Here is a 27,384-nt window from a genome sequence, read left to right as displayed (position 1 = left end):
GAAGATGGCCGTCAAACAGGAAATATCAATATAATCATCAAAGCAGGTGCCCGTTGGCAGTGGCTCCTCTCAATCTTGACTTGACTGCTGGAATGGTACTGCCACTTGTTGCCTTAGCTGCTTGTCTGGGCTTTGAACTGATCTTTCTGCACTCACAGCTGTTCACAAGGTCACAGCTCCATGAGCTGCAGACACGCTGGCTGTGAGCAGAAACCTTGCCTGTGACTCATACACACAGCACACACACAGAGCCTGCAGGGGGCGTGGAGGGGGCGTGCGTAACTTCTCCATATCACAGCAGAGGTAGTGCATTCCTCCCTGGGTCGACAAAGCTTGACAAAGGAAAAAAGATTAGATATATTACAGAGACAGTGCAACTAGAAAAGGCTGCAGTAATCCAGAGCACATTAGAACAGGTATAAGAACTTATAGGATAGAAGAAATAAGGCTGAAAATTGTGTTACAGAGTCTCTTTAAGGGCTCTGCCTTTGACATGGGAGACCAGGGTTTGAATCCTGGCTAGAGTCAGTACCTATTCAGTGAGGAGTTCAAGGCAAGACTCCCTAACACTGCTGGGTGGCCTCTTGAGCGCTTTCCGAGTGGCTGCAGTTCTTGAGCGCTTTGAGTCTTACAGGAGAAAAGTTACATACAGTGCTGTGAAAAACTATTTGCCCCCTTCCTGATTTCTTATTCTTTTACATGTTTGTCACACCTAAATATTTCTGCTCATCAAAAACTGTTAACTATTAGTCAAAGATAACATAATTGAACACAAAATGCAGTTTTAAATGATGGTTTTTATTATTTAGTGAGAAAAAAAACTCCAAATCTACATGGCCCTGTGTGAAAAAGTTATTGCCCCCCTTGTTAAAAAATAACTTAACTGTGGTTTATCACACCTGAGTTCAATTTCTGTAGTCACCCCCAGGCCTGATTACTGCCACACCTGTTTCAATCAAGAAATCACTTAAATAGGAGCTATCTGACACAGAGAAGTAGACCAAAAGCACCTCAAAAGCTAGACATCATGCCAAGATCGAAAGAGATTCAGGAACAAATGAGAACAAAAGTAATTGAGATCGATTAGTCTGGTAAAGGTTATAAAGCCATTTCTAAAGCTTTGGGACTTCAGCGAACCACAATGAGAGCAATTATCCACAAATGGCAAAAACATGGAACAGTGATGAACCTTCCCAGGAGTGGCCGGCCGACCAAAATTACCCCAAGAGCGCAGAGAAAACTCATCCGAGAGGTCACAAAAGACCCCAGGACAACATCTAAAGAACTGCAGGCCTCACTTGCCTCAATTAAGGTCAGTGTTCACGACTCCACCATAAGAAAGAGACTGGGCAAAAATGGTCTGCACGGCAGATATCCAAGGCGCAAACCACTTTTAAGCAAAAAGAACATTAAGGCTCATCTCAATTTTGCTAAAAAAACATCTCAATGATTGCCAAGACTTTTGGGAAAATACCTTGTGGACCGACGAGACAAAAGTTGAACTTTTTGGAAGGTGCGTGTCCCGTTACATCTGGCGTAGAAGTAACACAACATTTCAGAAAAAGAACATCATACCAACAGTAAAATATGGTGGTGGTAGTGTGATGGTCTGGGGTTGTTTTGCTGCTTCAGGACCTGGAAGGCTTGCTGTGATAGATGGAACCATGAATTCTACTATCTACCAAAAAATCCTGAAGGAGAATGTCCGGCCATCTGTTCGTCAACTCAAGCTGAAGCGATCTTGGGTGCTGCAGCAGGACAATGACCCAAAACACACCAGCAAATCCACCTCTGAATGGCTGAAGAAAAACAAAATGAAGACTTTGGAGTGGCCTAGTCAAAGTCCTGACCTGAATCCTATTGAGATGTTGTGGCATGACCTTAAAAAGGCGGTTCATGCTAGAAAACCCTCAAATAAAGCTGAATTACAACAATTCTGCAAAGATGAGAGGGCCAAAATTCCTCCAGAGCTCTGTAAAAGACTCTCTGCAAGTTATTGCAAATGCTTGATTGCAGTTATTGCTGCTAAGGGTGGCCCAACCAGTTATTAGGTTCAGGGGGCAATTTCTTTTTCACACAGGGCCATGTAGGTTTTGAGTTTTTTTTCTCACTAAATAATAAAAACCATCATTTAAAACTGCATTTTGTGTTCAATTATGTTATCTTGGACTAATAGTTAACGGTTTTTGATGAGCAGAAACATTTAAGTGTGACAAACATGCAAAAAAATAAGAAATCAGGAAGGGGGCAAATAGTTTTTCACAGCACTGTAGTTACATACAGTTATTTTGGTTGAAAAAAGACAAACGTCCACCGTGTTCAACCAGAGAACAAAGTACAACACCAGCCTGCTCCCTCACATATCCCTGCTTATCCAGAGGAAGGCGAAAAACCCTTACAAGGCATGGTCCAATTAGCCCCAAAAGGGAAAAAAATTCCTTCCCGACTCCAGATGGCAATCAGATAAAATCCCTGGATCAACATCATTAGGCATTACCTAGTAATTGTAGCCATGGATGTCTTTCAACGCAAGGAAAGCATCTAAGCCCCCTTTAAATGCAGGTATAGAGTTTGCCATAACTACTTCCTGTGGCAATGCATTCCACATCTTAATCACTCTTACTGTAAAGAACCCTTTCCTAAATAAATGGCTAAAACTTTTTTCCTCCATGCGCAGATCATGTCCTCTGGTCCTTTGAGAAGGCCTAGGGACAAAAAGCTCATCCGCCAAGCTATTATATTGCCCTCTGATGTATTTATACATGTTAATTAGATCCCCTCTAAGGCGTCTTTTCTCTAGACTAAATAAACCCAGTTTATCTAACCTTTCTTGGTAAGCGAGACCTTCCATCCCAGTGCTATAAATGTTCAGATTATTAATAAAATGGCAGTGCATAGGAGAGAAATCTGATACATTTGTAAACATCATTGATCACTACCTCAGACTTTCTCACCCTACAATTATTATTATTATTATTATTATTTTAGTATTTATATAGCGCCAACATATTACGCAGCGCTGTACAGTGTATATATAAATATATCTTGTCACTAACTGTCCCTCAAAGGAGCTCACAATCTAATCCCTACCACCTACCTTGCCATATGTCTATATTATGTAGTGTAAGTACTGTAGTCTAGGGCCAATTTTTAGGGGCAGCCAATTAACTTATCCATATGTTTTTGGAATGTGGGAGGAAACCGGAGTGTCCGGAGGAAACCCACACAGACACGGAGAGAACATACAAACTCTTTGCAGATAGTGCCCTGGCTGGGATTCGAACCAGGGACCCAGCGCTGCAAGGCGAGAGAGCTAACCACTACGCCACCGTGCTGCCCAACTTCTTCATAAGCTATGAGGCAAATTCACTCAAAGGGAACTTGAAGCAAGAGGTATATGGAGGCTGCCATATTAATTTTCCTTTTAAACAATACCAGTTGCCTGGCAGTCCTTCTGATCTCTTTGGCTGCAGTAGTGTCTGAATCACACACCTTAAACCAGCATGTGGCTAATCCAGTCAGATTTTTTTGTCAGAAACAATTGATCTGCATGCTTGGTCAGGGTTTATGGCTAAACGTAGTAGAGGCAGAGGATCAGCAGGACTGTCAGGCAACTGGTATTGTTTAACCATTTACTGACATCCTAACGTATTAAAACGTCATGCTTACCGCTATTAACAGCAACATAACGTTTTAATACGTCCCGCGTTCCCGCTGCTGCTACCGCCGTGTGTGCGCCGCTACCGCCGCTGTTTCCGTCGGGCTTCCGTGCTGGGTGATTGGGGAAGAAGACCGAACGGTCCTCTACCCAATCGCAGTGCCTGGAGTGAATGGACGTGACCGCGAACAGCGGCTACGTCCATTCACAATAACAGGAAATGTAACAATTAAATGAAGTGAAGGAAAAAAAAAATTGAACATTTCCTATGAGTATTCACTAGCGCCATCTTGTGGCCAAAAAGTATATTACACCTACAAAATACATTCATTTTCAGGTACATACAGATCTTAATAAAATTACACTTCCAACCAAACCCCCCCCCCCCCCACCCCACCCCCCCCCACCCCCCCAAAAAAAAGCACTTGTAAAAAAAAAATCAGCTAAAAAAAATAAATAAATAGTTTCCTTAGGGACTCAGCTTTGTTGATTTATATTCTATGGGGGGAAATTAATTTTAATGTATTACATAGGGGCTTGTAATTATGGCCAGAATAAAAAAAAAACACAACAGAAAAATAACACTTATATTTCAAAATAATATACTGTCGGCATACATTGTGATAGGGACATCATTTAAACTGTTTAATAATCGGGACAACTGGGCAAATAAAACGTGTTTGTTTTATCCACAGGTGAATGTTTAATTTTAAAACTATAATGGTTGAAAACTGAGAAATAATGATTTTTTTTTCTTTTTTTTCTGTTTTTCTCATTAAAACGCATTTAGAATAAAAAAATTCTTAGCAAAATGTAATATCCACAGAAAGCCTAATTGGTGGCGAAAAAAACAAGGTATAGATAATTTTCTTGTGATAAGTAGTAATAAAGTTATTAAGGAATAAAAGGGAGGAGCACTGACAACTGAAAATTACTCTGGTCCGTTAGGATAAAACCCCTTGGGGGTGAACTGGTTAAAATTCTAAAAGTGTCAACCTCCATATCCCTCTCACTTCAGGTAGAGTTTAAACAAATGTTTTTCCAATTTTTCAGAAGATCATTTCTTTGGTTCTAGCTTGGTGTAAAATAGTAGCCCAGTGCAACAAATCAACTTTTTTGGAAGTCCAATGAACGATGTGTAATGTCTGTTCACCCCTGATTCTTGGCTACATCAAAATAGACATGCTACAGGATGCTAACATTGCTAACCATCATATGTAACCTTGCTTGCTTCTGTAGAATCCGATACCTGAGGGCGCTGTGCATTATTCTTGTCTTCTCTGGAATCATATTTCTCCTGCCATTACTACAACTCCAGAGCAGCTCATTGCGGTGAGTAAAGATCATGTTACAAGGGCTTCACTTCATGATATCCTACCAATGAAAGCAATGAAATGACAAACGAGACAGGTTGAAATGTTTACGTAGGTGGCGCTCTAGGGTAATGTGCACACTTACACAATTGTTTTCTCACCTCTGCTCGGGCCTGCTGTCAACTTAAAATGTACCTGAGGTGACATGTGACGTGAAGAGATAAACCTGTATGTACAGTGCAAAACACATTAATAACCAGGCAGTTTTACTTTGTTTTATTTTGCCGCCTGAAAGAGTTAATTTCTAGGCATGGAAGTGGCAGCTCTTGTCTTGTCAGCACCTTGTCTGATAAGCAAATTACACTTTAATTGTTTTCCTGGCAGACAGGGCCGGCCTTAGATTTCACAGCGCCCTGAGCGAAACCTGATTTTTGTGCCCCCCCCCATCCTCTTCGTACGCGCGCACACACACACACATACACACACACACACACGCACGCACATGCACACAAACACACACACACACGCACACAAACACACACACGCCCATATGCAGTTCACCTTTTCTCCTGAGTTACTTCGTAGGACAGTGGTTCCCAAATGCTCAGATCTCCGTAATACATCTCATATGTATACTAGCAAAAATACTATTAATAACCATGAAATAGATGGAAAGAGTGCATTATCCTGAATAAACTTAAAAATGAAGGAATAAAGGCTAGAACCTTTCAGGAATATTATTAGAAACAGTCAGTGGGACAGTTAGCTGCCCCAATTTGGAAGGATAGCACAGCACTGACAATTTGCACCACGGGTTATAGCTGCAGTGTGTTCCCCCCTACCCCCCCCAAAAAACCACCCTGAGACTCAGTATAGGTAGGTAGAAAGGTATATCTACCCCCAGTATAGGATCTCATGTGTAGGTGCCCTCAATATAGGTACCCACGCATAGGTGCCCCCAGTATAGAAAGTCAGTTGTCGGTCTCTCCCCATAGGTAGCCAGGCGTAAGTGCCTCCAATATAGGTAGCCAGGTGTTGGTGCCCTCGGTATAGGCAGCCAGGAGTAGGTGCCATCCCTCAGTATAGGTAGCCAGCTACAGGTTCCCCCAGTATAGGAAGTCAGGTGTAGGTGCCCTTGGTATAGGTAGCCAGCTATAGGTGCCCACCTTGAAAGCCGGCGCCCTGAGCAACCGCTCCGGTCACTCAGGTCAATGGCCGGCTATGCTGTCAGAATACAACTTCTGAGGGCAGGGGATAGATAAAATACACAAACTGTTGACCTTTTTGTAACTCTGGGACACTTAGTAGGTCAGCACTGAGCAACAAAACATTCAATCTAGTTTGTTATTTTTTTAAATATAAAATAAAACTATGGAATATCGAAAAGAAAGTCATTTTTAGGAGTAGGAGCATAAATACAATTGTTTATCTCATCAGTTTATTTTTACCTCAGGTTCGCTTTAAATGTAGGAGGTTTCCCCCTCCTACACCGTCAATGATCAGATATCAGGGCCGGTTCTCTCATGAAGCAAGGTGAAACATTTGCATCAGGCGCAGAGATTACAGGGGCAGCATGTTTGTACTGTGTTTACACTAACAGCATGCAGTCAGAGTAGGAGGAAAAGCGGAGGAGAGCGAGGTATTGAAGTCATCATAGGAGAAAAGCAGCTTGTTGTGCTGTGTGAGAAGTCTGACAGTGAGTGAGGAGGGGGAGTCAGGAGAGCAGCAGTGTTTCATTTGACTTGCACAGCAGAAGGCTGTCCTGACTGAGGAGGAATGGAATGGCTGAGCAGTCTGCTTGCCACAGGCTCACAGCCAGCCAGTGTGCTATTGTGTTGAGCTGCAGCATGTCATTTGAGAACATGAAATGAAGCAGAGTAAATTGTCGCGTTGCTGTGTGATCATTCCAAATCTCTCACAAGTTTTCCTCAGGCAGCAAAAAGTCTACAACCTGCCCTGTCAGATATGTAGTTAAAAAGAAGCGCTGGGTAAACTGTAGTCAAAATGTGTTTATTCAAATATAAATTAAAAACAAACAAGCAAATGTATATTGAACATCCTATAAATGCTTCACTGAAATATATACATAAGTGAAAATGCTGGTATTGAACTAAGTCACTCCCCACCACACTCTTGCTAAGTGAGCCACCTAGTAGCGTCACAGGAAAATAAAGAAAAAGAAAAGGGCTGTAAAAAATGTAGGAAAAATCTGCACAAATGGGTATAAAATGCGCGCAAATTTACTGTACACTGGACTATTTAAAGTATGCAACCAGATCAAAAAAGAAAAAGTACACTTCAGAGACTTCGAAGGACAACAGACAAATCACTTGTTTGAATCCTTATGTGATTTATAAAGTCTACTGCATGAGTATCAGAAAATGCTGCTCATCATTAGGCTCAAAGCTGTGTACTTCGACTTCCCCTTGGTTTGCAAAGTCCATCAGACTACATAGATTCCTTGTGTGAATGCACCTGGGCTGGGGTTGGCGATATTCAATAAGTACATATTTGTAGGGTACAGTACTTAAGTGCCACACTTACGGTTCTTGCCACTCTCACTCCCCTTCAGGTATTTTGCTGTGGTGCAGAACTCTGTCTGGAAGATCTGTCCCTCCCCCGCACATTTGTTCCTTTTACTGCTGTTTGAGATGCACAGTCCCGTGGCTATATCAGGGTCTTAGCGGTGCACTTTCAGTGGCGTCACTTTAGGGTTGTAGCGCCCGAACGTCAGGGACGGATCTAGGGGGGGGCAAGCGGGTCTCTTGCCACAGGCGCAGTTTGTTGAATTCTTAAAAAGGCGGCAAAATGTGGATGGGGAATGGCAGTTTAGGCGCCAAAACCTGACCTTGCCCCAGGCGCAACTTGGGGCCACTTGGTCTAGATCCGTCCCTGCCGAACGTGGATACAAACGTTGCTTGTTCTATGCTTCTCCACAAGATTCTGCACAGGGCAAGTTGGGCTGATATGTTTCAGCAGTCAAGGATGCCATTTTCAAAGTAAATTTAATTAAAAGTATTGGCTTTGAAAAAGGTAGCCATGGTTGCTGAAACACATCAGCCCAACGTGCTTTGTGAAGAATCTAGTGAAGAAGAATAGAACAAGCAACTATGACGCTGCACCCCTCAGATGATGTCACGGAAAGTGCACCGTCGTGACCCGAAACTCAAAGTAGCCACAGGACTGTTTATCCCAAACAGCGGTGAACAGAACGACTAACCAGGGGAAATCAGAGCTGCCAGCCAGAACTCTGCAACTCAGCAGAATTCTTAAAGGAGAGTGAGAGCATCAAGAACCGTAAGTGCGGTGGTTGCTGCCACATCTTAAAGAGAAACCATAACCAAGAATTGAACTTCATCCCAATCAGTAGTTAATACCCCCTTTTACATGAGAAATCTATTATTTTTCACAAACGGACCATCAGGGGTCTCTGTATGGCTAATATTGTGGTGAAACGCCTCCCACAGGAAACTGTGAGGACCATGGTCCTGGCAGTTTCCTGTCTGTGAACCTTGTTGCATTGTGGGAAATAGCTGTTTACAACTGCCAAAAAAGCAAGGAGCATCTCCTTCCACTGACATCACCTGCCAGCAGTAAAAATGTCACCATGTGATAAATGTCAGCATGTAAATCAGGGAGAGGAAAGCTTGTACAATGGGCAAACACTGACTAAATCATTTATACATAATTATTGTAAAAATGAAGCACTTTTTTTTATTACATTATTTTCACTAGAGTTCCTTTTTAAGCACTGTACTTTACAATTATCTGTATTAAATATCCCCAACCCCAGGCGCATTCGCACAGCGGATCTGTGTGGTCAGGTTAACTTTACATACAGGGAGGAAGTCCAAGTACACAGCATTGATCCTAATGAGGACTGAGTGCCACTTTCTGATAATGATTCAATAGACTTTATATACCCTGACTACAGATGTCACGAACATAGAATTTCAAACTTCCACAAATGATTGCGAACAGGCGAATCTAGCGAACCGCCATAGACTTTAATGGGCAGGCGAATTTTAAAACTTACAAAGATGTACAGAGGCGCCACAAGGATAAAATATGCTAAAATTGTATAAAACGTTCAGGAGGCGGTGGTGGACCAGCCACTCCAAAACAGACACGATACTGTCGATTGAGGTAGTCACAATTTATTCACATACTCCTAGAAACAACTGGCAACGCATTTCCTGGGTATATTCCCGCTTCTTCAGGCAATAACAAATAGGAGTACACACTGAAAAGACAGAGACAAATAAAGTGACCTCAGAGTAATGTACATATTGTTGAGTGGTATTTTTACAGTAATTAATATCAAAGTATTATGTTAGAGGCTGGCGCTCACAGTCCTTCACAGTCACCCAATTGATGGTTTAAGCACAACACATATATTAGCATATAGATTAACACATATCTTCACACCATAAATGGTAAATTACACATATAATCCCCCAAAGTCCACATAAAATTCCAGCAGATAAATATCTCTCTCCACATCCAATTCCAACTTCTTCCTACTCCGGCGATTATCACATCAAATAATGGGCATATGGATAGAAAAAAGCCATCACCACACCCCAGTGAGCTGCACTCACCGTGTGTTGAGACCTACTGAGAGGTCAGATGCCACCTTTGGGACCGTTAAAGGTCGTCCCCCACCACTCACGGCAAGTTCCCCTTCACTTCCAGCAGATCCACCTCTTCCGCATATGTACCTCAATAAAAACGCCTCAACATAGCGTAATACTGTATCTTTAATAAAAATTTATAAAAAGCAATTGCACTTACAATCTTCTTGGTAAATCAATAGCATAGAGTATTCCACATGAGCTCTCCCACGTCTTGTTGGCCCTGCTGGCATGCACGTCCCTTGCAGCTAAAGCAGTCCTGACCGCCACGCGCTCAGTCTCCGTGTCCTCCTCACCCGGGATCACGCCTCCCACCGCGTGTAACTGTTGCGTAGTGTCTTCCACATCTAGGCCCCGTCTGACATGTATCACAATTGACTCATCATATCGTCTATTGAAATGTATGGGCAGGGGGTGGTGAGGTGTGGGTTGTTTAAAAAATTCAGAATTTTAGACTCACCAGTACAGTCTCAAGGTCACGATAAGCGCCTCTGTACTGGTCTGAAGCAAAACAGCTCCTTATATACCTATATGGGTGGTGGATTGGCCGATCACCTTCACTGTATGAGTGGAGGGGTAGATATACGTAGGGGTGTGTCAGTTGTCCAATGGGGATAAGGGAAAGTATTGTGGGTGGTGTGCTGGGCGTAACTGTTGTACCCTTGTCTGTATGAGTGGAGGGGTGGGTTTTTAAGGGGCGTGTCAGTTGTCCAATGGGGAAATGGGAAAATAGTTATGTAAGGAGTGGTGGGCGGTATGCTGGGCGTGGCTGTTACACAATGGGGACTGATAGTTAGAGTTATGTAAGGAGTGTTGGGCAGCAGGGCCGGGCCGAGGCATAGGCTGGAGAGGCTCCAGCCTCAGGGCGCAGTGTAGGAGGGGGCACACAATTCATTCAGCTGTCATTCCTAATTGTGTATGAAGCAGAGAGAAATAAGAAAAGGGGATACATGGCAGTGACTGCAAGCCATATAACTAGATATTAAGGTGTTGTGGAGATTTTGGGCCCTGTGGCCCTCTTAGTCTAACAGCAATCAGTGTGTGACAGCTGGGGTTGGAGGGATGGAGGGGCGCACTTTGGTGTCTCAGCCTTGGGTGCTGGAGGACCTTGTCCCGGCTCTGTTGGGCAGGGTGTATAAGATGTGTCATCACTAAAGTAACCTATGGGCAGTGTGCCTATGGTTGTGGCTGGATAATGCACTGGTTAAGGGCACCACCTTTGCTGTGGGAGACCAGGGTTTGAATCCTGGATAGAATGGCATATGAAAAATACATAAATAAATAAAACATAACAAACATATGGTATATAAATAAGTCAACTTAATTTAGACTAAAAGGCATAATAACAGTACAATACTACTCCCTAGTGGTGTAAAAATAAAATACAATTAGATTATGCAGTTAATGTTATAAGGTGTATTACAGTGCTCATTGTGCATGTCCATAAGAATATTTTTTAGGGTACCATAAAACGCAATAAGTCCGTTGGGTATATAGGAGTTTAAATGAAATAACCCCTGTGGGTAATAAAAATGATGCGGGTACAGTATAAGGGATCAATAAGGGGACAGGAGTTATATTATCTAAAGACAGTTCACAGGTAAGATGTAGTTTTCATGATCTGACATGAAGCCCATAAAAAGACAAACAAAGAAAGCACAATTAAAACACCATAAGAACTGACATCATCAAAAAGACATAAGAATATAAAATAAAAATAATAATAATAAATCCACATAAAAATATATGGTGATAATTAAATGCAGTAAAAAGAGAGGACAGGTTAAAAAGAGAAAAACATTGACTGTAGGGTGTGATAGGTTAATAGATTTTTTTCCAGTAGTTCATTCAGACCATCGGGAGTTAAGGTTTTAAGTATCTGTATCCAATACATTTCTCATTTTTTTAAAACGTCAAAAGAATCTGAACGATTGTGTGGGACAGATTCGATGAGTGTGATACGGAAAAGTTCAGGATTGCTATCGTGATGGGTAGTGAGGTGGTGTGACACGCTGTGGAGGGGGTATTTGTTAAGTATGTTTCTTTTGTGCTGTCCTATTCTACTTCTGGCTGGTTGGGTGGTTCTGCCCACATACTGCAGCTGACACGGGCATGAGATGACATAAATGATATATTTTGAATCGCAGGTGATGCTGTCCTTAATATGATATTCTACATTAGTGACCTGGGAGAAGAATGATGAGGTGTGAAGGATGAATTGGCAGGCTAGGCATCTCTTATGGTTGCAAGGGGTGCAACCAGGAATCGGGGTGGTTGGATTGTGTCTGTTGTCTGTGGGTAAGTGACGTAGTTTGCTAGGGGCTAATAAGCTGCGGAGGTTGGGGGCACATCTATTTTCTTTATATTCCTTACAAGCTTGCTTGGACACTTCGCTTGACGACGCGGCAACCCTGACCTGATTGCAGCCCTTTACCACATACAACATGGATCTATTTGAAGAACATACTGCACACAGGAATAACCTCCTGGCACAATTTAAGAAAAACCAACAAGCCGCAGCAGAACCCATAACCAATTTTCCAGTTACCATTAATGTACATAACGTTGACCTCAAGCCTACATTCCAGAAACTCGAGACAACCTTTAAGGACGAGTTCTTCAACGTAGCTGATATCGCCATGCAGGAGACATACAGTGATGAGAAAATATCTCCTGATGGCATTAGAATCAAAACTCTATCTGCTTTTCCTAAAGATATCATCTTTACTACAGAATTTTATAATTACCTGGAGGGCTGTACTAAAGGGATCATGGAAAGAATCATTAAAAAGGGAAAATCCTTGGTTGTCGAGTTACAGCCCATAATTATAGAATGTAAAGAATTTTTAGCCCAACATACTACAAACCCCCAATATCATCCCCTACTATCTAACCTTACCACAAGAGTCAAAATATTTGAACAAGACACCACCGAAAACAAAATTTAATAAATGTAACCGGGATAGACTAGCCTATGCTGAACATAGGGAAAGGGAACGGAAGCCACGACCAATACCCACCCCACCAGCTCCACCAGCACCGGCCACGTTCCCTTCTATTCCCCCACCACCACTCATGAGCATCACCTTCCCCAGACCCACATCACATATTAATCCACCTTACCCACCTCCACCCCTTCACTTTGCCAATCCCAATTATCAGACTCCACGCCCACCACCACACAACACTATCACCTATGCACCCATGGACACTAACACTATCGAATTCTCCAAATTGGTACCACCACCAAACAGCTTCAATTATAAAAAACCCAACCCAACTAAAAACACACCTAAGGAGCCATGTACCACACGCACTAAACCCCGTCCGGGTCCCAGTATCCCACCTAACTCAGTCCCCGGTAATCCATCGACCAGAGGCCCACATGCTGAAGCTGGCCTGATAAATATTAACACCAACCTCATTCCGTCTACTTTCAATTGCAATAAATCTATTCCTCCAGACACCCTTACAGTACAGAAACCCAATACAGTAAGACCCCCTCCCCCCCCCCCCCCCCCCCCCCCGAGGATAACAATCCCTCCCCAAGTCTGGATATAACCGATAACACACCAGACAACGACATAAGATTATCCCAAATAAGCACCTACACAACAGACCCTTATTCCCCGGTATCACCAGACCCACCTACACCACCTTCCAGCTCTATGACCAAAAATCCCCAACAAACCACTATCTGTAAATTTTTCATACCCACAATTCCCCAACACACCAGCAGTAGAGAAACACAGAACCAAGCCATGTCTTCCTCTTTTTTAGAACTACCAGCCTCCCTTTCAAAAAACGTCCTGTCCACCCAATTACCCAGCCCTATATCTGCCCGCTCCTTCCTGCAACCACCCAACAAATTGAAACGCCCACTGTCAGACCCAGAAAGAGAGGAAGTCGAGGCAAAAGAAAAAAGAAACAAACGATAACTCACAACCACCCCTCCAACAATACCACTTCCCCAACAGAAATCAAAAGAAGCATTTTCAATCTTTCCAGCCATATTCTAACAAAACAAGAATCCAATCTGCTAGAAGAGGGCCTATCCTTTTGCCCGACCAATCAATCAGACATGTTTGAACTGTTTAGTAACCTCAACACCTACATCCGCAAACTTACCCTTAAAAGACATTTTGCTATAAAGAAACACAATGTCTTATTACATACAGAACCCACCGATCTCATCATTACTAATAATGACACACTCCCCATTGTCTCCATATCCGCAGCAGAAATTAGTACAGAAAAATATATCTACACTAATTTAAAAGGCTGTTCACGTTTTTACCCTACAGCCTCTAAGGGTAACTTTATCGACACCTTCTATTCCCTGGTTTTAAAAGATTTACAGGAACTCACCATCCCCGATACTAGTTCCACCAACAACCTCACACCATCAGAAAGAACAGCCCTTAATACTCTGCGAAATAATCCCAGTATAGTCATCAAACCAGCCGACAAGGAGGGAGGGATTGCCATCCTAGACAAAGCCGACTACCTTGAAGAGTCCCTACGATTGCTCAGTGACCACAAACATTATACACTACTACAAGCTGACCCTACTCCAGAACTGAACAAAACCCTCAAAAATGTCATCAACGATGCCCTACTCAACAATATTATCACCAAAAATGAGATAAATTACATTATTAACCACCACCCCAAAACTCATTTTTTCTATTATCTGCCCAAAATTCACAAAAATATCCACAAACCACCAGGTAGACCCATTATCTCTGGAATAAACTCTGTCACCAGTAATTTGTCCCGGTTTATAGTTACACACTTACAAACTCACGTACAGTCCCTACCTTCTTGTAATGATTGGTGTAGCACACAGACGTCTGATTATTGTGTGATCTGCAGAATCACCAATAATACAGATTCTATACCCGATTATGTGGTGATCTGCAGTATCACCAATAATGTAAGTATAGACGGCTGAGAAACAGAGGTGTAAAGTGTTTGGTGCAACAGTAGATAAATGAATAGATCTCACCAGAGAAGCTGGTGAGTACTATCTGAAACAACAGTACTAGACCTCACCAGGGGAGCTGGTGGGTACTAGCTGCAACAACAGTAGTATAACTTAAACTAAACCTCACCAGAGGAGCTGGTGTGTATTTAATCAAAAGAGCATCTCACCAGTGGCAAGGGCCCACTGGTGAGTAGAGAGGTAAGACAAGCAAGGTTTGGCAACTGAGAGGCAAATACAGTACAGAAATGTGAGGCAGAAGAATAGTGAGTTATCAGGCAGAGGTTCAGCAACTAAGGTCAGATAGGCAGAAGTACAGAATCGATGAACAATAGCAAGGTCAGAGTATAGCCAGAGTCATACACAGGTAATCAGTAATACAATATAACAATAGTCCTAGTCTTGTGTTAAATCCCTGGTTTCCTCCCAGATCAAAGCCCACCGGATACTAGTCTAAGGTCTGAGCGCTAACACGAGTGTATTCGTAACAGCAGACAAGTTGCCAATGACCAGTGAAGGCTTAAGAAGCCGGGGAGAGCTCACAGCCACGCCCCTTACCAATGAGCCAATCCGAGCGGCGTGAGTCACTTCTGGCGTCAGCCGACCGGCAGGTCAGCTGACGCGCCTTCTTCCAGCATAAAGGTCCTGTCTCCGCGCGCGCCCGCGCGATACAGCGACCCTATGAGAACGAGACAGTACCGTTCCCGACGTGCTAGACGCCGACGGAATGGATGAGGACTGAGAACAGGGAACAAAGGCGGCTGCGGGTATACCCTGTGTGTCCGCAGCCGCCATAGTTGCAGATGTTACACTTCTTTTCTTAAAGATTCCCAACACCTCATCAATTTCATACATTCCATACCCTGGCAAGATGACTACATTTGGTTAACTTGCGATATCACCTTCCTATATACCAACATACCACACACATTTTGAGGGTCGGACTGGGACACTAAGGGCCCACCAAGAAAGCTTTAGCCTGGGGCCCCCCGTTCCCCTCCCCCCCCCCCCCACTCCCATTTTGGGCTCACATACGCATGCACTCTAGAAATTTTGCACTATATATATATATATATACATAATTTAGTAGGACATTAGATTATGGTAGGGGATAGATTGTGAGCACTTCTGAGGACACTCCTTAACAGGGAGATGTCCACATGGTTGTCACCACGCACTGGAACATGGGCGTGGTCATGATGGGTCATGGGCATACTTAAAAATACACAAAATAACAAAAAAATACACAAAATAAGTAGTGGTGTTATTCGCTGAGATTGGGTCCAACCGGATACATTTTAGATAAAGTAATCAAGTAGTTACATGCCTCATGATAATTCATCAAGAAATCAAATGCCGCAAAATAATAATATCAAGTAGTCCAGTGCTGTCCAACTTCGCGGGCATGGAGGGCCATTTTTTCCAGACCACATAGTGGAGGGTTGAACCCCCCTTCCCCCAAAGAAGAAAATATCTAGCAGCAGATTTCCCCACAAAATGCAATCAGATTGTCAGCAGATTTCCCCACAAAATGCAATAAGATTGTCAGCAGGTTTCCCCACAGAATGCAATCAGAGTGTCAGCAAATTTCCTCACAAAATGCAATCAGCTTGTCAGCAGATTTCCACACAGAATGCAATCAGATTGTCAGCAAATTTCCCCACAGAATGCAATCAGATTGACAGCAGATTTCCCCACAAAATGCAATCAGATTGGCAGCAGATTTTACTACAGAATGCAATCAGATTGGCAGCAGATATCCCCACAAAATGCAATCAGATTGGCAGCAGATTTCACTACGAAATGCAATCTGATTGTCAGCAGATTTCCCCACAAAATGCAATCAGATTGGCAGCAGTTCCCCAAAAAATAGAGGGCCTGGCGGGCAGGTCTATAGGTGTCCCCAGTATAGGTAGCCAAGTCTATAGGTGTCCCCAGTTTAGGTAGGCAGGTATATAAATGTCCCCAGTATAGGTAGCCAGGCCTATAGGTGTCCCCAGCTTAGGTAGGCAGGTATATGGGTGTCCCCAGTTTAGGTAGGCAGGTGTCCCAGTATGGTGCCCCCAGCCTGGAAGGGGGGCAGTGGGCACAGAACGGCAGGGAGGGGGGGAGGTTCCCCCCTCCTTACCTGGGCCCCCCCTTCCATGCTCCTGCCGCACTTTAATAGGCATGTCACACTCACAATCTAATCCTGCTATAGTCATAGTCTAATGTCCTGCCGTATTATTATATATTTATATAACATTGACATCTTCTGCAGTCCATAGTCATGTCACGGACTGTCCTCAGATGAGCTCTCAAGCCAATCCTACCATAGTCATACGATAATGTCCTAACATATTATTATGTATTTGCATAGCACTGGCATCTAAGGCAGCACTTTACAGAGAACCTAGTCATGTCATGGACTGTCCTTGGTGGAGCTCACAATCTAATCCTTCCATAGTCATAATGTAATGTCCTGCCATATCATTTTATGTATTTATATAGCAGTGGGATCTTAGACAGCACTTTACAGAGAACATACTCATGTCACTGACTGTCCTCAGAGGAGCTCACAATCTAATCTCTAACACTGTTTTCTCTGCAGCACTACCAGCCACAGGATTTCCATGCAACCCACAGGCTCTTCACACCACCAAGACAAAGCTGCCCAGGTACACCAGGTGAGTGAGTATCTATTACAGGAGCTGACATTCAAATCTCTGGGCATATAATGTATTTATATCACTGGCATCTTAGGCCCCGTTCACACTTGCGGTTTTGTCAAAACCGCACCGGATGTCCGGACCGCACCGGAGCCGGACCAGACCTGATCCGCACGGTTCCTATCTGGATCCGGTCCGGATCCGGTCCGTTTGCATCCGGTTTCCGTGCGGTGTGAACACGGTTGCGGTCCGGATTCGGTTTCTTAAGGAGATACCATCCTGTAAATACCTGGGGTCTGGGAGGTCAGCAGAAGGGTCTGGGGTCATTGTTGGAGACAGGTGGACGTGTGGAGACCATCCGTGGATACAGAGACTGCAGTTGGGACCATGGATCCAGGCATTTTTTACTCGTAAAACTGGGAATTCTCTCCTTCCTGTTGTTCGCCTCCTCGTTATCAGACATCAGACATGTTGCTGCCAAAACGAGCTCCAGCATGAAATCGCTGCTGCCCCACTCTTTGAACGCTGGGCCCATGTGGTCCCCATCCAAAATGCATAGGAAGTGGGGTAGAACGTCCGGTTTTTGTAGCCAGTGTGTTGTGCGCTCTCCGGCTCTCATTGCTTTGTATTGGCCGGATGGTGCAGTCCGGCTCCGCTCCGGATACGGCTGCCGGAGGAGCCGGACCAAAAAATAGCGCATGTTGGAACGGACGCCGGAGTCCGGATCCGGTCCGGATCCGGTCCGGCTCCGGTCCGGCAGAACGGACGCATGTGAACGGACGCATAGGCTTTCATTGCTATTGCCGTGCGTCCGTTCCGTCCGTTCTGCAAGCGGTCCGGCTCCGGCACGGCGATTCCGGACGGCCACCGCTAATGTGAACCGGGCCTTAGGCAGCTATCACTGGCATCTTAGGCAGCACTTTACAGAGAATATAGTCATGTCACGGACTGTCCTTGGAGGAGCTCACAATCTAATCCCTACCACAGTCAATGTCTAGGGCTTGATTCACAAAAGGGTGATAACTGAGTTATCATGCCTAAAAGCTTTGCACGTGCAAACTAGGGTGCTAAGTAGTTTGCACTCTAGTTTGCACATGCAAACTAGGGCGCAAGCTACTTAGCACCCTAGTTTGCATGTGCAAAGCTTTTAGGCGTGATAACTGAGTTTTTAGGCGTGATAATTGAGTTATCACACTTTTGTGAATCAAGCCCCAAATGTCCTACCATATCATTATGTATTTATAAAGCACTGGGATCTTAGGCAGCACTTTAGAGTACATAGTCATGTTACAATCTTTTCTTAGGAGAAGTGTACAATCTAATCTCTAACATTGCTTTTTTTGCAGCACTACCGTCAACAGCCACAGGACTTCCAACGCAACCCACAGGCTCTTCACATCACCAGGACAAAGCTGCCCAGGTACACCAAGTGAGGGAGTCTCTTTTTTACGGAAGCTGACAATCAAATATCTGGGCATATAATGTATTAATATAGCATTGGCATCTTAGGCAGCACTTTTATTAGGCAGAACATGGAGGAGCTCACAATCTAATGCCTACCATAGTCAATGTCTAATGTCCTGCCATATCATTATTATGTACCGTATTTATATAGCACTGGCATCTTCTGCAGCACTTTACAGAGAAACACAGTCATGTCACTGACTGTCCTCAGAGGAACTCACAATATAATCCTGTTATAGTCATAGTCTAATGTCATACCGGTATCATTATTATGTATTTGTATAGCCCTGGCATTTTCTGCAACACTGTACAGATCACATAGTCATGTCACAGACAGTCCTCAGAGGAGCTCATGATCTAATCCCTACCATAGTCATAGTCTAACGTCCTACCATATTCTGGATTTATTTAGCACTGACATCTACACAGATTTAACTATGTCTAATAATTCATATGCCACTAACTCTCCCTCAAAAGGCTTACAGCCTAATTCCCACCATATTTGTGTCCCTAACATAGCCTTTAATTGGATTTGTCTATTTTATACTGTACCTCATGCAATGAGGTACTGATACATGAACTATCCATGCAGTTGTTTTTTTCCCCAGATGTTGAGCACTGCAGCACTTTTGACTTAGTGGTTATTTTGGATGGTTTTGACCCTAACTGACTCTTTACGTATTTGTTGTTTTTTTGCAAGCTGGTGCAAGAGCAATTCATATTTAAAGTGTACCTGAGACGAGGGTTATCAAAAATGTATGGAGAGAAGAAACAGGAGCGCCTCTCTGGTGCATTAACGTTTTATTAGAAAGATAAGCGCATTAAAATTACACTTACAGTGTGTAGAGATAGATAAGGAGTTTCTCAAAGCCTGCCGACAGCTCCTCTCCTAGCTCTCTCGCTTGGCCAGAGCGAGAAGCGCGATGGTGCGATGTGGAGCGGGGTCTGGTGGGCGGGGCTTCGTCACGCCGATGCCGTCTGACGTCACAACACATTTCGGCGTATAACCACGCCTTCGTCAGGTGACGTGACAGCTTGGACGGCTGTTACTTATCACTCCCAATGTGGGAGGGGACGGCCACATCACCAGTTGCCCCCCCTGCATTAAACAGTGTCGGGAAATGTATCCCCATTCAGACAGTACGAGTGGCTCTACGGAATGTTGTCCTCGTTTTAATAATCTTATACACATTTTATGCATATATTTTTTATTATATATATATATATTTTTATATATTTTTTATATACCCTCTTTTTTACACAAAAGATTGTTTTTATATTTTTTTAAAAATATTTTTCATTTAATTCTCATATATTTTTACCTATAGGTACAACATACAGTATATTGCAGTATCTGTTTTAAAAATAATTTAGCATACAGCGCGCACATGTAAGGGAATAAACATCCCTTCACGCTGGGGTGTTTGTATACATTTCACGCACAGCCGTCCTAGACATGATTATGAAGAGGAGGGATTCACTCCTCACACCCCGTCCCCGCCCACATTGGGAGTGATAAGTAACAGCCGTCCAAGCCGTCACGTCACCTGACGAAGGCGTGGTTATACGCCGAAAAGCATCGTGACGTCAGACGGCATCGGCGTGATGAAGCCCCGCCCACCAGACCCCGCTCCACATCACACCATCGCGCTTCTCGCTCTGGCCAAGCGAGAGAGCTAGGAGAGGAGCTGTCGGCAGGCTTTGAGAAACACCTTATCTATCTCTACACACTGGAAGTGTAATTTTAATGCGCTTATCTTTCTAATAAAACGTTAATGAACCAGAGAGGCGCTCCTGTTTCTTCTCTTCATTTGCATAGACTGCTGGAGCCACCCAGCACTTGGAGCAGCACCTGGGAGCATCTCCACCACCATTGAGTGCCTTAGCAGCGCAGGAATTTACTCTTAATTATCAAAAATGTATACATACCTAGGGCTTCCTCCAGCCCCCCCTCCCCTGATTGATTGTATACAAATCATCAATATTTTTATATATATATATATATATATATATATATATATATATAAAAGAAAAATTTGGTTTTTATAAATTGATATATATCTGGAGTTTTCTCCTAGGAGATAATTTTTCATCTTTGATTTAAAATAACTTTGCAGTTCTTTTCAACTAAAAAAGTACTAAAAAGTAGGTGAAAAGGTACTATCAAAATTATATTGAGTATATTGTCTTGCTTTCTAGTGGCTTAAAATGCATTTTATTGACAAGTTTAAAATTATCACCTTGGAGAAAACTCAGGTGAAAAAGTGAATTGCATATGGGCCCTGGTGTGAAAATCACATAGAGAAATATGAATATTTAATTTTTTGGCCCAATAATTTTCTTTAAGTTTTGGAAAAATTGATCATACCTGTATGGTATATTGGTTCGATTTTTCAAATTATTTCATCAAGCGGAGAAATCAGTCAGATTTCTCTAGTTGAAAAAAAATAAATGATGTATGGCCAACTTTAGAGGGCTGAGGAGCAATACAACAACAAATATGTTAATTCTGTAAAAATGGCAAATTTATCATTTGCATAACTTGCAATATACAGTACATATATCACATTATATTATCATTATTGATTTGTAAAGTGCCAACATATTCTGTGGCGCTGTACAAAGCAAGAAACAAACATGGGGTACAAAATAATACAGACAATGGTTTACATCAATATACAAGATACAAAAATGGTACAAAATACAGAATTGGTTATTACAATTGACAAAATTATTATTTTTTTTTATTATTATTATTTAGTATTTATATAGTGCCAACATCTTCCGCAGCGCTGTACAGAGTATATCGTCTTGTCACTAACTGTCCCTCAGAGGAGCTCACAATCTAATTCCCTACCATAGTCCTATGTCTATATTGTGTAGTTTATGTGTTGCAGTCTAGTGCCAATTTTTAGGGAGGAGCCAATTAACCTATCCGTATGTTTTTGGGATGTGGGAGGAAACCCACGCAGACACAGGGAGAACATACAAACTCCTTGCAGATGTTGACCTGGCTGAGATTCAAACCAGGGACCCAGCACTGCAAGGCGAGAGCGCTAACCACTATGCCACCGTGCTGCCCAACAAAATAAATATTAATTAATGTGTAACAAAATCCAAGACACAAAAGGGTGAGAGAGTCCTGCCCTTTCGAGATTACAGTCGAAAGGAATGGGGGGGACAAGAGGTAGGGTAGTATACAATATTCATACCTAGAGGAAGTGTCTTTTAGGTTATCTAGTAGGAGTACAATTTGGCCAGTGGTCAAAGGGGAACTGGCCTAAGGTGGACTATATGCTTGTCCGAAAAAGTGAGTTTTGAGGGAACATTTATAGAAATCAAAGGTTGGAGAGTGACGGGTGTTTTGTGGAAGGGCATTATAGAGGAGGGGTGAAGCACATGTGAAATCTTGTACAGTATATGTGATTGTGAGGAGGTAATTCTAGAGGAGGACAAAAGGTCATGTGCAGATGTGAAATTGTGGTTGGGTTGGTATCTGGAAACTAGTGAGGAGATGTACAAAGAAGAGAGAATGTGGAGGGCATTGTAAGTTAGATTTAAAGAGAAACTCCGACCAAAAATTAAACTTTATCCCAATCTGCAGCTGATACCCCCTTTTACATGAGAAGTCTATTCCTTTTCACAAACAGACCATCAGGGGGCGCTGTATGACTGATATTGTGGTGAAACCCCTCCCACAAGTAACCCCTCCCACAAGAAAAGTTCAAACTTTTGGCAGTTTCCTGTCTGTGAACCTTGTTGCATTGTGGGAAATAGCTGTTTACAGCTGTTTCCAACTGCCAAAAACCATGCAGCAGCTACATCACCTGCCAACAGTAAAATGTTCACTGGATTTACTCTTTAAGAGTTTAAACTGGATGAAGAGCTTGACAGAGAGCAGCAGATGAAAAGCAAGGCAATAGATGAATGTGCAATTTTATGTTGCCTGTTACATAACCAACATAAATGTTGCATGTTTTATGAGTTGTGCAAATCATATATAGGGCTCGATTTACAAAACGGTGCTAACTTTAGCACTGGCTCTTAGCACGTCTAAACTCAGTTGAAATGTGAGATCTGATTGAGAAAACCGGTGCTAACCTACTTAGCACCCTGGTTACGTAACATAATGTGTTACGTAACTTGCACACAGCCTAGGTAAACTTTTTTTTTTTTTTTACACAAATTATTGTATTGGTTTTAAAACAAACAAGTAAACTAACTTAATGTGCGCTGCCTACAGTGGGATGCGAAAGTTTGGGCAACCTTGTTAATTGTCATGATTTTCCTGTATAAATCGTTGGTTGTTACGATACAAAAATGTCAGTAAATATATCAATTAAGACAGGGGTCCCCAACCTTTTCCGGCTCGGGGACCGCTTTCTGACCAAATTTTTCTCTGGGGACCGGGGGGGAGGGGTCGTCGGCGATGCGCGACCTAGTGGACAGTGTCATATGCAGTGGGTTGGGGGGGGGGGTTGTTGCCCCAGTATAGGGAGATAGGGAGTTTAGTTGCCCCAGTATGGCTAGTATAGTTGCCCCAGTGTAGCCAGTATAGTGCCCCAGTATAGCCAGTATAGTGCCCCGTGTAGCCAGTATAGTGCCCCAGTATAGCTAGTATAGTGCCCCAGTATAGCCAGTATAGTGCTCCAGTATAGCCAGTATAGTGCCCCGTGTAGATGGTATAGTGCCCCAGTATAGCTAGTATAGTGCCCCAGTATAGCTAGTATAGTGCCCCAGTATAGCCAGTATAGTGCTCCAGTCTAGCCAGTATAGTGCCCCGTGTAGCCAGTATAGTGCCCCAGTATAGCTAGTATAGTGCCCTAGTATAGCTAGTATAGTGCCCAGTATAGTTAGTATAGTGCCCAGTACAGCCAGTATGGTGCCCCAGTATAGCTAGTATAGTGCCCAGTACAGCCAGTATAGCTAGTATAGTGCCCAGTACAGCGAGTATGGTGCCCAGTACAGTGCCCAGTACAGCCAGTATAGTGCCCTAGTATAGCTAGTACAGTGCCCAGTACAGCCAGTATAGTGCCCCAGTATAGCTAGTACAGTGCCCAGTACAGACAGTATAGTGCCCCAGTATAGCTAGTATAGTGCCCAGTGTAGCCAGTATAGTGCCCCAGTATAGCTAGTATTTTGCCCCAGTATTTTGCCCCAGTATGGCTAGTATAGTTCCCCAGTATGGCACCCCAGTATAGCTAGGTGAGTGCCCAGTGTAGCGCCCTAGTATGGGTGGGTGTGTAGGTAGTGCCCCTCTCCCCAAATGGCCGCGCGCCTGTTACCTTATGAGCGGCAGCCGCTTCCTTCCTTATAGTCCCCCAGGCGCCGCTCTCCTCTTATCGGCAGCATCTTACAGCAGCGCGTATTGCGACTGCTGTAAGGAGGGAAGGAAGCGCGTCAGCGGTTCCCATGGTAACTGCATCGCCGCTACAGGAAGCCGCTGATGCGCTTCCTTCCCTTCCTTACAGCAGTCGCAATACACGCTGCTGTAAGATGCTGCTGATAAGAGGAGAGCGGCGCCTGGGGGACTATAAGGAAGGAAGCGGCCGTCGCTCATAAGGTAACAGGAGCGGTGGCCGCGGGGGGAGGGGCGAGAGGCAAGACACGCCGCGGCCCGGTAGGAGACTGCCAACGGACCGGCAGTGGGTCGCGGCCCGGTGGTTGGGGACCCCTGAATTAAGAGACACACACAGTGATATTTGAGAAGTGAAATTAAGTTTATTGGATTTACATAAAGTGTGTAATAATAATTGTTTAAGCAAAATTAGGCAGGTGCTTAAATTTGGGCACCACAAAAATGAAATTAAATCAATATTTAGTAGATGCTCCTTTTGCAGAAATGACAGCCTCTAAATGCTTTCTGTAGGTTACAATGAGAGTCTGGATTCTGGATGAAGGTATTTTGGACCATTCCTCTTTACAAAACATCTTTAGTTCTTTCAGGTTTGATGGCTTCCGAGCATGGACAGCTCTCTTTAAAGCAGTAGGATCGGCCATACTATGCCAGGGAAAAAAAACACATATATAAGTAGATAAATACTTGAGCTACTTGCATAACACATGTATTATACTGTCCACGTTTTGATTTCAGTGAATGTTATATAGTAAATGACGAGAATTCTGTTCCTGGTGGGGGGCTGGGGGCCATATCTTTTGCCCACAGTTAAGGCTAACTCGTGATGTCATTTCTGCCCTTTATTTTTTTTCTTGTCTCCTCCAATCGCTGAGTCGCCTAAGCCTTGCTTGTAAACACAAAAGAGTAGGGGATTAGGTTTCAGATAATCAGCTGGCAGGGAAATAAAGGGAAGAGGAGGAATAGATTATAGATAAAAAGAACCCCCAGCATGCAATTCTTTGGCACGACAACTAAAGAGCCAGTGCTCCTTAAGTATGTGATAACTCCAAATCATAACAGCAGAAAAAGTTTTGAAAGTTTTGAATGCAGGAATAGCTTCTTTATCACTTAATACACTTAGACCAGTTGCTGTTGAAATTTGATTTTTATGGTGACGATACCGCTTTAACTCACACCACAGATTTTCAATGATATTCAGGTCTGGGGACTGAGATGGCCATTCCAGAACGTTGTACTTGTTCCTCTGCTTGAATGCCTTAGTGGATTTTGAGCAGTGTTTAGGGTTGTTGTCTTCTTGTAAGATCCAGCCGCAGCACAGCTTCAGCTTTGTCACTGATTCCTCGATTCCTCGACATTGATCTCCAGAATCTGCTGATACTGAATGGAATCCATGCATCCCTCAACTTTGACAATATTCCCATTCCCTGCACTGGCCACACAGCCACACAGCATGATGGAACCACCACCATATTTTACTGTAGGTAGCAGGTGTTTTTCTTGGAATGCTGTGTTGTTTTTCCTTCATGCATAACGCCCCTTGGTATGCCCAAATAACTCAATTTTAGTTTTATCAGTCCACAGCACCTTATTCCAAAATGAAGCTGGCTTGTTCACATGTGCTTTAGCATACCTCAAGCGGCTCTGTTTGTGCTGTGGACGGAGAAAAGGCTTAATCTGCATCACTCTTGCATACAGCATCTCCTTGTGTAAAGTGCGCCGAATGGTTGAACTATACACAGTGACTCCATCTGCAGCAAGATGATGTTGTAGGTCTTTGGTGCTGGTCTGTGGGTTGACTCTGACTGTTCTTACCATTCGTTGATTCTGTTTATCCAAGATTTTTCTTGGTCTGCCACTTCGAGCCTTAACTTGAACTGACCCTGTGGTCTTCCATTTTCTCAATATGTTCCTAACTGTGGAAACAGAGAGCTGAAATCTCTGAGACAGCTTTCTGTATCCTTCCCCTAAACCATGATAGTGAGCAATCTTTGTCTTCAGGTCATTTGAGAGTTGTTTTAAGACCCCCATGTTGCTATTCCTACAATTGAAACTTACAATTGACCCCCTTAAATACTCTTTCTCATAATCGGATTCACCTGTGTATATAGGTCAGGGGTTACTGAGCTTACCAAGCCAATTTGAGTTACAATATATAGTGCTAAAGGTTTTGGAATCAGTAAAATGACAACAGTGCCCAACAGAGCCGGGACAAGGTCCTCCAGCACCCAAGGCTGAGACACCAAAATGCGCCCCTCCATCCCTCCCACCCCAGCTGTCGCACACTGATTACTATTAGACTAAGAGGGCCACAGGGCCCACAACCTCCCCAACACCCTAATATCTAGTTATCTGGCTTGCAGTCACTGCTATGTATCCCCTTTTCTTATTTCTTTCTGCTTCATACACAAGTAGGAATGACAGCTGAATGAATTGTGCGCCCTCTCCTACACTGCGCCCTGAGGCTGGAGCCTCTCCAGCCTATGCCTCGGCCCGGCCCTGGTGCCCAAATGTATGCACCTGCCTAATTTTATTTAACCAATTATTGCACACTTTCTGTAAATCCAATAAACTTCATTTCACTTCTAAAATATCACTGTGTGTGTCTCCTATATGATATATTTAACTGACATTTTTTATCGTAACAACCAACGATTTATACAGGAAAATCATGACGATTAACAAGGTTGCCCAAACTTTCCCATCCCACTGTACATAGCAATTTTACGAATAAAGTTTACCTGGGTACTCCTAGGATATTTAGGATTAAAATGATTAGATGGGATTAGGAATCTGAGTTAGATAATAAGACTCAAAATGCATGATGCGATCCATTCAATGCACAAGATCTTTGCTTCCCAACGTGATGCAATGATATTCCTATGGGGCTAGCACACTAATTGTGGTGCAGTGCATTGTGGTGGGTTCCGTTGGGATGTGTGTGTGTACAGGGTAGCGTTCACGTTTACAGTGCGGTGAAGCATACTTTTAATTGTACTTTATGCTTCACTGTTTGAATCGTAACTTGTCGCATTGCAGTTCAAACGTGCAACGCAGCTTTTTGACAGCATTGCGCTGTGATCCTATCTCAATGCATCATGTGCAAGGAATCTAAAGGCTTAGAGGAATTTCTAGGCCAGCAGAATGAACATTTTGTTTAGGTAGCAACACTCCCCCTTTATGCAAAATTATGTCTTACTAGTAAAAAGGCCCGTCCGTAATAACGGGCGCTAGGTCACAGCCGCTACCCCCCGCAATGCGCACACATACGCGTCCCACTTGCTCGTTCCCCACCACAGACTGAAGTATATGTACACAGGGAGCTGC

The 27,384-nt window shown here is 43.4% G+C and overlaps 1 long non-coding RNA gene across 2 annotated transcripts; it reads right to left on the bottom strand.

Moving 5' to 3' along the window:
• Positions 1 to 39: 39 nt before the first annotated feature.
• Positions 40 to 27,384, bottom strand: LOC137570490 (uncharacterized). 2 transcript variants are annotated; one of them, XR_011031065.1, is made up of 4 exons: positions 26,799 to 27,384; positions 5,133 to 5,197; positions 4,908 to 5,032; positions 40 to 332 (listed from the first exon to the last, which is right to left on the bottom strand). It is a non-coding gene; the product is annotated as an uncharacterized lncRNA (long non-coding RNA). The 2 variants fall into 2 exon arrangements; XR_011031066.1 differs by having other exon boundaries at positions 27,257 to 27,384.

Source organism: Hyperolius riggenbachi, chromosome 4 (assembly GCF_040937935.1).
Source record: "Hyperolius riggenbachi isolate aHypRig1 chromosome 4, aHypRig1.pri, whole genome shotgun sequence".
NCBI classification, from domain to species: Eukaryota; Metazoa; Chordata; class Amphibia; order Anura; family Hyperoliidae; genus Hyperolius; species Hyperolius riggenbachi.
This window is presented reverse-complemented; position numbering and strand designations above follow the sequence as displayed.